The sequence below is a fragment of the Dermacentor andersoni genome, chromosome 7 (genome assembly GCF_023375885.2).
Source record: "Dermacentor andersoni chromosome 7, qqDerAnde1_hic_scaffold, whole genome shotgun sequence".
Taxonomy (NCBI): Eukaryota; Metazoa; Arthropoda; class Arachnida; order Ixodida; family Ixodidae; genus Dermacentor; species Dermacentor andersoni.
In genome coordinates, this window is record NC_092820.1 from 27,051,845 (window position 1) to 27,064,324 (window position 12,480).

The 12,480-nt window shown below is 42.8% G+C and overlaps 1 long non-coding RNA gene across 1 annotated transcript; it reads right to left on the minus strand.

The window, feature by feature from the left end:
* Nucleotides 1-1,833: 1,833 nt before the first annotated feature.
* Nucleotides 1,834-12,480, minus strand: LOC129385942 (uncharacterized). The gene is made up of 3 exons (XR_008613420.1): nt 9,663-12,480; nt 2,918-3,055; nt 1,834-2,422 (listed from the first exon to the last, which is right to left on the minus strand). It is a non-coding gene; the product is annotated as an uncharacterized lncRNA (long non-coding RNA).

Sequence of the window (12,480 nt, forward strand, 5' to 3'; positions counted from 1 at the left end):
AACTGAGCTGCAAGCTGACATTCTAATTTATTTTGTTCAAGTTAATTCAAGGCTTCATTGTAGTTTCTGGTCATTGGTCTGAGATCTACGAAAGACCTGTGGCAATTGACACCTCCTGACAGCTGACATAATAAAAACCTGCATGGCGACCCAAACATCGTGACCGAAATCACGTATCTACTCGTCACTTATTGACCTCGTTTTTTTACCGCCGGCATCTTCTTATGCAATAGGAATTTCCAGGGCTGCATACCAACATGCTCACAAGCAACACAGGCTCACGGCGTAACTCTTCGCGAAGAACAGAAATGCAGGCAGCGTAGCAATTTTTGCATTCCTCTATGAACGCTTGTGTTTAACGGATCATTTCCCACTGTAAAACAAAGGGATTCCCGCGCAACTTAATTTCTGTATTTACAGTTCGTAAACAAAACACGCCAGGACGCTGATCAATGGTTGCAACGCGTTTTACGAGGGTACTTCCAGACGACAGCATTAAAACGACACTAAATAGAAACAGGAAGTTGAGCAGGCATAAAAGAGGGACCCTAGGGAAGGCGCACATATTTTTTCGGTGCAAAAATATTTCTTAATAGTAGAGAAATTCGTAATCGAAGTAATCAAACAAGCGCATTGCTTCCGTCAAACCGCTCATCCACACGCGCGCCAACAACGCGCCGCTCGCAGCGGGCAAGAACATGGCGGACGCCGTAGCAGACGACGCACTTGTCTCCACCCTGAACGGAGCGGCGGGCGAGGAGGACATCGAGGCACCCTACTTCCGCACAGTTACCTCAGTCGACCGCAAATTACACTTGGAAGCTGTCTAGAATCAGAAACAGGTTCTGAGATTCCTCTTGTCAAAGAGTCCAGCCCTTCTGAAGTGTCTTCACAGGCTCTTGGTACAGCAGTATCAGAGCCGGACATTCCCTTTGCCAATGAGCCAAGCTTTTGTCAAGTGCCTTTACAGCCTGTGGTTGCTATGGCTCCTGGGACTGCAGTCCCGTCAGTCTCGGAGTTGCGCAAATGTATAACCGAGGAACTTGAAAAGTGCAGTTCCCTCCTTTACTGCTGCCACGACGTTCAAACACTGTTGGAGGCTAGGGGCTTATTGCAAGTCACCTTCCGTAAGTTGGCTGAATCTGTGCCACAGAGTTCTGGCCTTCACATTCGGGGCTCACCGACAAAGGGATGCTCGTCTCTGAAGCCTCTTCCAAAGAGAAGGCGCCTATAGTGTGTTGTCACTCTGCCATTGATTTGTTGATTCTTCACAGGAGCTTTGGCTCGGGCTGCTAGGGAAGGATCAGGGGAAAACTTTAGAGATTGCCACTCAGTGTTTTTTTTTTCTTTTTTTTAAGGAATTGCGAACTTTACAAAACTCAATTTTTACCATGCATAACTTGAGCTTAAGCAGAGGGTTTTAAATATGTGTAAATATGTTTCAGAATGTTTGGAGCTTTTAAGATTAATATGCTATGTTTTGTACTAGACTCCATTATAGTCATGTAATTGCAACATTGGCAACGGCTGTGTATGTGTAGAAATACTGTCTTAATGTTTCGTGTCGGTGACTCAATTCATTGATTCTATAAAACTATGTTTTTCGGCTTGTGCTTTCAATGTATGTGTATAAAACTGTTTGTAAAGTTGCATCCCTTCTGTACTTCCATGAAAGTGCTTGCTTTTATACTTTCCTTTTAACATTTTATTATAGCAGCTATTGTATATGAAAGCATGTTATTACATTTTTGTCTGGTGGTTACTTCAAGAAATGTTCAGTAGTGTGCTTGTAATATGCATCGACTGTGAATAAAGTACATTTGAGAGAATGCCTAATGTGCACCAAGAGTTTATTTTGAAAATGTGAAGTATGGTTACCTACACAGCAATTTCGCCAAGAGTACTTCAACAGTGGTGACTGGTATTGGAGGCTGGGCAAAGTGGCCATTTTCGAGGGCAATTATGAGAACTACCCTTTCAGCGAAATGTTTTAGGTATACATACTGATACTAGTGACTTGAGGAAGCTGTTTAATTATCCAGACATAAAACATTTTTCAATGGCACCCTATGGGAATGGGGATATCAAAAGGGGTTGCATAAGGAACAGGAATGCACAAGAAAATAGGCAATCGTCTAAACTTAGCATTTATCAGCTAGTATTTTTCAATTAGTCTCAACATGTACTTTAGTATCGTGGAACTCGAAACAGTCAATGTTGAGCTGTCTAGTTTTTGCCCATCATGTAACCAAAACATGCGACCTGATGTATGGTGCATCAGTCGTTAGTAGGGTGCGTACTACATAGCCGTTCCACAGAAAGGGGAAAAGTCTAATGAACCCTCTTTTTTGCGCCTTGGAGGTTCATTCACTTTTTCTCGTACACCTCCTTCGGCCAGTCAGTGGTCAGTGGTGCTTAAATCCTGTAAATTAAATAAAGTATATTTATTTCTGGTGTTTTTACATGCATGTTAAAAGACACACAGGTCAACTGAAACATCATGCGGCTTTGGTAAGTACAAACAACAGTGACATGCTTCCATAGTTCACACCAGGCATGTAGCCAGGATTTTGTTTGGCTCGCAACTACTGAATGGGGGGAGGGAAGGGGAAAACGCCACAGGTGGGAGAGGTGGTAAAGGACGTCCCAGCAAAACTGAAGATTTCTTGGGGGACTGGGCCACTCCAACCACCGGCCATGTGCCTGGTACACAGCCATAATGGTCTTTTCCTAAATCTATTCATTTACTAGGAACAACCTGAGGGCCCTGAAAGAGGCATTGTATAAGGGAAAATAAGTTAAAAACAGCTGTCGCGAAGTCTCCTCTTTACACTGCTTGCACACAATCTTTGAGTTGGAAGGCTGCTGAATATCTGCATGAGAGTGAAGTGTTTGCAAGCGCATCCATGTAACATACATGGTCTTTTTCTCCCTGAGTCTTCTCGTAGTATTCCATTCCGAACTTGCAGACTGACTGTTTCCTTCACAACTCGAAATGGCACATTCCCCAGAGAGATTTGGCATCCGCAGTGGATTGTGGAGAAGACGACATTGGCTGAAGATAAACAATAAAGACGATTTAATGACGGCGCCTGGTTTTATCCATGGCAGAGGCAATATCGAATCTGCCTTTAGTATTTGTTTATGGGCAGCAAATAAACCTTAAGATCTGCGTGCCTCTGGCTAGAAATTCTGGCTCTCCTCAGCCATAATAATAATAATTAATATTATTAATACCCAGACTTTTTTGTGTGGTCTTAAGTAACAACTTGCAAGGAGCGCCAAAAAAGCAACATGTTACAGTTTGGTTGGGCCTTGGAATTTTAATATAACACGACAAAAAAGCTCGACGCTGACGATTCAGCTTCTCGTATACAGAGTTCAATATCAGGCCTATGCCTTGTAGCAGGACCACGGATGGCACAGACGGCCGTGTCACGATATGGAGTACAGCTATGGTGGCCGTTCTAGCCACATAGTACAGCCCCACCGAAATTCGTGTCCCGTGTTGCGCACGATTGCTTTCTCAGTATTAAAAAAAAAAGCGCAGATGCATACAAAACAAACGCCCAAGCGCAGCTCCGTCTTGAATTCAAATCAAATATGTAAAGAGCACAGGGGCAGACCTTCATTCTTTGTATTCTTGGTGACCTTGCGTGCGCGGTTGTAATTATGACTGAAAACCGAAGAATAACAGTTGTTAATTTTACATTTATCAGAATTTCCGAAGATCGGGTCATGTCGCGGTAACCAGAACAATACTCCACCCAAACCGAATTAAATCGGTGCTAGGGGAACTCTGAACCGGTAACCAGAACAATATATAACCCGATCTTCAAAAAAGCGAATCAAGATGAATGAATTGCATGTCTAGTGTTGCGCACTAACCGCAACTGAAAACAAGTCGTTCTGCTAGGTTGAGTCCCTGGTTAAAATAACTACTGCGTTTTACAATGTTAAATCTACACGCAGAGCGAAACATTAAGAAGCAGTCGATACATCCTAACATTTATACGGCTTGTTCAGGTCTCCTGATGTCCGCACAGCATGCCTCTCGTTGACGGCAGCCAAGGACCTCTCAAAAAGCTCATCGTCTGACTTCAGGTAGTCATGGGAGAGAGGCTCGGTCATCGTTGCATTCCGCGCATTCACAAGCGAAACAAAACGCGCGCCGCGAATATGGTACGCGCGCCCACATTTCACTCCACTGAAGAGCCGCACACCGACCGCGCCGCCAAACAGAGGGGAAAAAAAAAAAAGAAAATGGCGAGACGTCATCGAGGCGAGGCTCCGCCCCTGCACGGATAACAGTCGCGCCCCATTCCCACGAGCATTCCCATGCAACCTGAACATCGCCCCCGAGGGCTCCGTGATCGCTGCGCATGCGAGAGCTGAGAGAAGATGTAGAACTCTTTTTCGCACAATGTGACGTCACATTGTTGCTTGCTTTTACTTTTTTGAAAGAGCTACTCTCGAACGTAGATTAGCCATTGCCGTCGTGTCGGCTGCAAGACGTTCTGCGCGCGATTGGCGCGCTTTTGTGCGTGTCGAAAGCGCATAACGTGCGCGATATTCGCGCGAGCGCAGTTTGACTTGAGCAATCGTGGGCTTCGACTCCGTGACATTTGCTTTCGTCATATGCGAGTTAGGGGCTTGCCGACAGGTAAACCGCCGCTGTACTTGGGTGAATACCTTGTTTTTCGTGGTCCTGAAATAAATAGCGCGTCGCTGCGATGGTGACTTCAAGCGAGTGCGGTAATTGCTGCGCATTACGGGCGATTTATGTGCACAATACGTGCTGCATTATCGGTGCAGATAGAAAAAACTTATCCTGTGAGCCTTACTTCCGTCAGTCAGTCGGTTAGATGTTTCGCTCTTATCCAGTGCACGTTTCTTGACCACTAACGATCTGCTTCAAATATCGACGAAGTGTCTATTGATCGTGCAGATGTTTTTTTTTTGTTCACGCAACTGGCGATGGGCAGCAGCGTACGGCCGTGAGTTTTCCTTTCGAGCAAACCTTTTTAAATTCAAGTTTTCGCTCATGTTCGCGAGATAGCAAATTTAAGTGTTACACCCGCTGCTGTATTTTTCGATTCCATGTGACCTAGATTTAAGCTGCCTCAGGTTGTATTAACGCGCGCAGAGGCTTTTAGAAAAATAGTTGTCACCTGAGAAATCAATGCAGTGTGCCAGCTCTTTCGGAATGGTGCTATTTGTGAAATTGATTATATTTCCCCTAGTCATGCTCAACTACTTACTGGTCAGATGCTTGAACTTCCGAAGAAGTATTTGCAAAGTTTCCCTTCCAACTCAGCATTGTAACTGACGCTTCTGGGAAGTATGAGTGGTATTTGCCCCTGCAACACTGCCATTAGTTCAAGTTCAAATTGTGCCCACCGACTGTCTATCCGTGTGCCACTAGAAAGTAAAGAACTCATTTCTCAATTGTCGCAACATTTTTTTTCATTCCATCTTAAAGAAATTTGTTTACTTCTTTTCCTGGTCATTGTGGACTTGCACACATTGAAGTTTTGGATAGTTTGGCAAAAGCATTGCATAGTGGGCCTGTAGGTTTTTTTTTTTTATTTAGCGCATTGCCCTTCTGACTGGACAAATTAAGTAACTGCATTACAAATATTTCACTTTCTTGGAATGTCTGTTCCATGTGCCTCATAACAGTACACGGTTGAATTTGGCACATGCACCTTCATATTACCAAGTGTAGGTTTGTATTGCAATGGAAATAAGAACATGAGTGCTTCTTCAATTGTCTTCATCACATTGCTGATGCCTTCAATGTGTGAAAATGGCCTGTAACAATGTTGCTGTGTTTCATGTGAGGATATGGAATAGAATAACTTTCTTCTTTTATGCTGAAGGTATTCACCCCTTTTGCCTGTTGGGCTTCAAATCTTGTAGAAAATGGTGTGAGCAGCCTGGGGTGTGCCTGAAGAGCAATGCTAGTTTGTGCATGATCATATTGTTGCTGCTGGGAAGATGAGATCTTAGGCACATTTTTTTCATACAATTAACCCAAATGTTTCCATCTTTCCCCTTGTGGCTCAATCGTAGTATACCTGTTCGTTTTTCAGTTACTTTGTTGTTTATTTTTCTTACATATCAGTATTATGTACTATCAAGTTAGTGGGAATATAAAGCTATTTGATGTATTCATGGGGAATCCTAGCCGATCCCTCGTCATGGGCATGTTCCCTATGTCACAGGCAACAGTCATTCTAGTCTCTCTTCTTGTGGTAAAAGTATCCCAAAGCCTATTTTGTATGCTTGCAGATGAGTTGAGATTTACACATCAATGCCAGCTCACAAAGCATCTAATACGGCAATCAGCCAGCCACCTCCACAGATGGAGAATTCTGCAGTTTCCAATCATACTGTTTCTGTTGTCCTTGGCAGAGATGTTGATTGTACACAGAGGGAATATATTGTAGGACAATAAAAAGAACTTGTCATGACAAGGCCCATATATGGTAGAAATTATAGTAGACCACGACCAGCATTAGCGCAAGCCCTCCGGTATCTAAAAAATGAGTAAATTGCTGGTTTTCATATGCTATAGCTGCTGTGTGCATTAAACTCAAAACTCCCTTCTTGGCAACATCACGGAGGAATGCCCACTCCAAACACTCAGTCACATGCACTTTGACAGCATCTGCTTTGATCTACCTAATTGCATACAGTAAAGATGGGTTTAGTTCACTAAAGACTGACAATGCTGCATTCGAATGGAACCAAACTGTTCTCGAAAAGTTCTTGAAACCAGTCAAGCAGGTTTTTGAGAACTTTTAATCTGGCAATGAGAACTTTTAATCTGGCAAAATGACAAAATGAAAGTTATTTGAAATAAGTGATGCAATGCTGATGAGGTTTGGGCATGCATTTCAAGGTGCTTGGCCTTCATTATCTCTAATAATAGTGAACCTGCCAAATTGGCAAAGATATTGAATGAATTCTTCACTAGGCCCAACTATTTTGTTGCTGCCCTATATTGTCTCTATAGGAAGAGTGCACAACAAAAATCTTGTGGCTTCCTGTTATCATAACACCCTATAACTTCCTTAGATGTAGGGCCATTTGATATTCACCAATAAATACTTACACAGGATTTAGATGATGCCTTTAAAGATGTGTCCCTCATGCTTACATGTAAAGGAGCACTGACATTAAACTTTTGGACTGAATTTTTTTATATTAATCTGGTTCCAAATGGCAGCTTTTATGACCACACCATGCCACTGAAAGCTGCATGTGCTTTGAGCGACTCTTAAGGTGTGCTAAGACTTGCTTCACCAAATAAATTTTCTTATGACTCTTCTCAAACATCTAAATTAAAATCAATTAAATTCTAGTGTTCTATAAGTCACAACCACGATACGATTACGAGGCATGCCATAGTTGCAGACTCCGGCTTAACTTTAATCGCCTGAGGTTTTTAACATGCACCCACTCCACAGTGTGCACCAAGACAGAAAGACCAATGTTGTGCTGCATAGTGGTCCTAACATGCTCAGTTTTCAATGACCTAATAATGGCATGGCTTACTCATGAACAACTGCAGCATGCATCATTTGTTTGTGACCTACCATGCAATGTTGTCACCAGATTATAGGGCCACGCTGCCTTTGGCACATGTTTAAATGTTTCCGTTAAGGATATATTTGTTGCGCATAGAAGGAATTTGAAGTGTTGTAGTGTAGTTAACTGAATGACAGCTACACACGCATAAGAAAAAAATTGTGCCAGGACTACTTAAACTGTGCAGTGTTTGAGTTTGACCAATTCTTGCGATTTTACACATTTCGGATGACTGCAGGTCATTCATTACAGTTATACCAGCTTTCGTACTTTTTAGACATGCTGTTTGCCCCGGTTTTATACAGTGATGATAGATAGCCACACGACACCATGTTGGTAGAAGAATTCAGAATTTTAGTAAAATGGGGTTGCTCCATGTTGAGGTGCACCGGCACGTCATAGTAAATGTAAGCCAGAAGCAGCAGCATTTTAAGGTATTGTGCCCCCCTCCACTCTCGCTGGCAAAACCTGCTGGTGAAGCATTATGAGGAAGCTTTCGAGGTATGCTGTGCTCCTTCCAAAACAACGTCCGAGGCAGCCATCTATTTTCCCTACAGGACGAAAAGTCCCTGGCCAGGAGTGCATCAAACATACGGAAATAGCTGTCAACTGTGCTGCTGAACTTCTAGAGATTTATAGTTTTGACCTCAGGTTGCAGAACACAGCAATGCTATAGCAAGCAGTGTGGTGAAAGCTGTTTCAGAGCTCTACCATGGCATAGCCAGCACTGCATGCACATACTATACACAAGCATGAGGTTTTAGCAGCAATACTTAACAGTAAATTGTATTTGTACAACTTCACTCTGTCTTTACCACTGCCAGGCTTTAAAACACATGAGAAGAGGTCACTGTCTTTCATTTGATGTGTTTATACAAAAAAAGTGTGTGCATGGAAGGGGTTAAGGCTCCTTTGTCTAGCCAAAATGCTTCCTGGCATGATAAAGTGAAGCCTTGTGCATTTCAGTCTGCAGTTGCTCACTGCACTTTCAAAAGCGCAATCAGCACAGAGAGCACAGGAAAACACACAAGCAATAGTTCAGCAATTTATTTGAAAGAAATGCAACTTTATTTTACAGAAAGATCACATTCCAAAAAAGCAACCACATGCTATGCAGACAATACAGCCAACTTATGTTAATTGTACAGGTGTTAACATGCCCTGCCTTTATATGTGGAAATGTTTCAAGTCTCAAAGTGTGCCCCTACTTTGTAGCTTGTCCTTGGAACAATGGATGATTCAAACAAATGCTAAATTTAGCACCATTGCCACACTGATCGAAGAAAACTACGTATTAAAATGGCAACTTCTTGGAGAACAGAAAAGGGTGTATAGTAAACTTCCAATAATCTGACTCCGGTAAATTAAATTTTTTCAGTTAATTCGATCCTGGCCGACACCCATGCATTTCTATGGGATTAAACATTCATTATTTTGATCATAAAACTGGCATTCGCCGGATAACGCGAACTTGACCAGACCCTAATAATGACCCCTTTTAGTGGCAGTGTATGTCTCAGTAAAGCTTAGGGGACAGTGAATGCGTTAAAGAAATGCCATCTCCTCTCTGAAATGCCTATTTTTGACCCACCCGAGAAAGATTTTCAAGCAGTAATGGTAGCTGACAATGTCCGATTGTGGTACTTATCTGATTCTAACGAACACTTTTTGTTTTCGAAGGACATTGAGACAAAAATTGCCTAGCTGTGCAATCGATTGCGAAACTAAAACCGTGGTTGTAGCATTCATATGCTTTACCGCATATCATGGCTGTAATACGGCGAAGCTGGCTTTAGAAAATCAGCTGCCATTCTAAAAAATCAGGTACGCGTAGGTTTCTACTTTGGTTTGGAGTTAAGTCATTTCTACTTTAGTTTTATAATGTGGACAAATAGAAATATGATGCACGTTCGTTTCAGAGGCGTGTTACTCAAGCACATATTGCCAAATGAATCAACGGTCCTTCAGCAGGTTTTTGCATCTTAATTCGACCCGTCAGTCTCGTGAGGGTAGAATTAATGGAAGTTGACTGTATAAATTGCATGATGAAGCACCAAGAAAGTTACCTTGATCAGGTAGTGAAAAAGCATGGAAGAAGTGCTTCACACAACATCCACCGATGTTCTGTTGCAGAGGCAAAAGCTGCCTCCCTTATCTGGAACAGAATAAATTCCTTTCGAAGGCAAAATCAAAAACAAAGAGAAGTCATCAAGGCATTCCACATCCATTTTATTCAGTCTTTACAGTGTTGCTACATCACCATTTGCTTAGCCTCCTATGCCAAAAAACGTTGTCAAAAATAAGATGACCTGACTCCCATGTTTTTCACCATCCAAGCAGTGTTTACTGTCAATTATTACTGCTTTCTGTAACCTCACCTGTAAATACTGTATGTTAACCTGTATGTTTACACTGAGCCATATGATAAGCTTAGTGAAAGTTAAAAAAGAATACTGGATGTTCATTTCTGTTTTTTTTTTAAACATAAGAAGGGGTGCTTAAAAGTGAGCCGCATTTGCAAAATGCTTGAATAAACAGCAACTACCCCGGTCATGCGCCAATTGTGGCCATGCTGTCCCTGCAAACTTCTTAATCTCATCCACCCACCTAACTTTCTGCTGCCCCCTACTACACTTCCCCTCTCTTGGAATCCAGTCCATAACCCTTAAGGACCATCGGTTATCTTCCCTCCTCATTACATGCCCTGCCCATGGCCATTTTTCTGGATTTCAAGTAAGATATCATTAACTCGCATTTGTTCCCTCACCCAATCTGCTCTCATCTTATCCCCTTAACGTTACACCCATCATTCTTCTTTCCATAGCTCGATGTGTCGTCCTCAGTTTAAGTAGAACCCTTTTTGTAAGCCTCCAGGTTTCTGCCCCGTATGTGAGTACTGGAAAGACACACCAGTTATACACTTTTCTCTTGAGGGATAATGGCAACCTGGTGTTTATGATCTGAGAATGTCTGCCAAACGCACCCCAGCCCATTCTTATTCTTCTGATCATTTCGGTCTCATGATCTGGATCCGCGGTCACTGCCTGCCCTGAGTAGATGTATTCCCTTACCACTCCAGTGCCTCGCTACCTATCGTAAACTGCTGTTCTCTTCTGAGACTGTTAAAAATTACTTTAGTTTTCTGCAGATTCATTTTCAGATCTACAATTATGCTTTGCCTCTCCGGGTCAGTGAGCATGCATTGCAATTGGTCCCCTGAGTTACTAAGCTAGGCAATATCATCAGCGAATCGCAAGTTACTAAGGTATTCTCCATTAACTCTTATCCCCAATGCTTCCCAATCCAGGTCTCTGAATACCTCCTGTAAACATGCTGTGAATAGCATTGTGGAGTTTGTATCTTCCTACCTGACGCCCTTCTTTATTGGGATTTTGTTGCTTTCTTTATGAAGGACTACGGTGGCTGTAGAGCCGCTGTAGATATCTTTCAGTATTTGTACACATGGCTCGTCTATACCTCAATTCCATAATGCCTGCATGACTGCTAAGGTTTTGACTGAATCAAACACTTTCTTGTAATCAATGAAAGCTATGTATAAGGGTTGGTATTAAAATTAGATCTTTTGTCTCCTGCGATAGCTTACTGGTATCCTGTCTAACGAAGTTACAACTAACTTCTATTGCACACTCCTTAATAATGCCCATGAGATTTTCGTTCAGTGCTTCAACACTAAGGTTCTCTTCCCGAGTTAAAGCCGCATACCTCTTCTGTAGCTTGATCCGAAATTCCTCTATTTTCCCTCTTACTGCTAACTCATTGATTGGCTTCTAATGTACCAGTTTTTTCTATTCCCTCCTCAAGTCTAGGCTAATTCGAGATCTTGCCATCCTATGGCCACTGCAGCGCACCTTGCCGAGCACGTACACATCTTGTATGATGCCAGGGTTAGCACAAGGTATGAGGTCTATTCCATGTCTAGTCTCGCCATTAGGGCTCCTCCATGTCCACTTTCGGTTATCCCGCTTGCGGAAGAAGGTATTCATTGTCCGCAAATTATTCCGTTCTGCAAACTCTACTAATAACTCTCCCCTACTATTGCTAGAACCTTTGCCATATTCCCCACACTGACTTTTCTCCAACCTGCTTCTTGCCTACCCTGGCATTGAAGTCGTCCATCAGTATAGTGTATTTTGTTTTGACTTTACCTATCACCAATTCCACATCTTCATAGAAGCTTTCGACTTCCTGGTTATCATGACTAGATGTAGGGGCGTAGACCTGTACGACCTTCAATTTGTACCTCTTATTAAGTTTCACAACAAGACCTGCCACCCTCTCTTTAATGCTATACAATTCCTGTATGTTACCAGTTACTATATCCTTATTAAACAGGAATCCGACTCCTAGTTCTCGTCTCTCCGCTAAGCCCTGGTGGCACAGGATGTGCACGCTTTTTAGCACTGTATATGCTTCATCTGTCCTCCCAACCTCACTGAGCTCTATTATATCCCATTTAATGCCCACTAATTCCTCTAATAGCACAGTTAGACTCTCCTCACTAGAAAACGTTCTAGCGTTAAACATTGCCAGGTTCAGATTCCAATGGCGGCCTGTCTGGATCCAGAGGTTCTTAGCACCCTCTGCTGCGTCACAGGTCTGACCGCCGCAATGGTCAGTTGCTTTGTAGCTGCTGGGGACTGAGGGCTGGGGTTTGATTGTTCTATTCATATAGAAGGTGGTGGCCAAGTACTGCACCAAGGTGGCCAATCCTGCTCTGGTGAGGGGGTGCATTACCGGTTCTGATCACCAGGGTCAGGCCACCAGGCCTGTTTATACAGCTGTATCAACATGTGGATTTTTTTTTATCCAGTGGAAAATGGCGTGGCACCGGGATTTGAACCACAGTCCTTTTGCAGGTGAGGC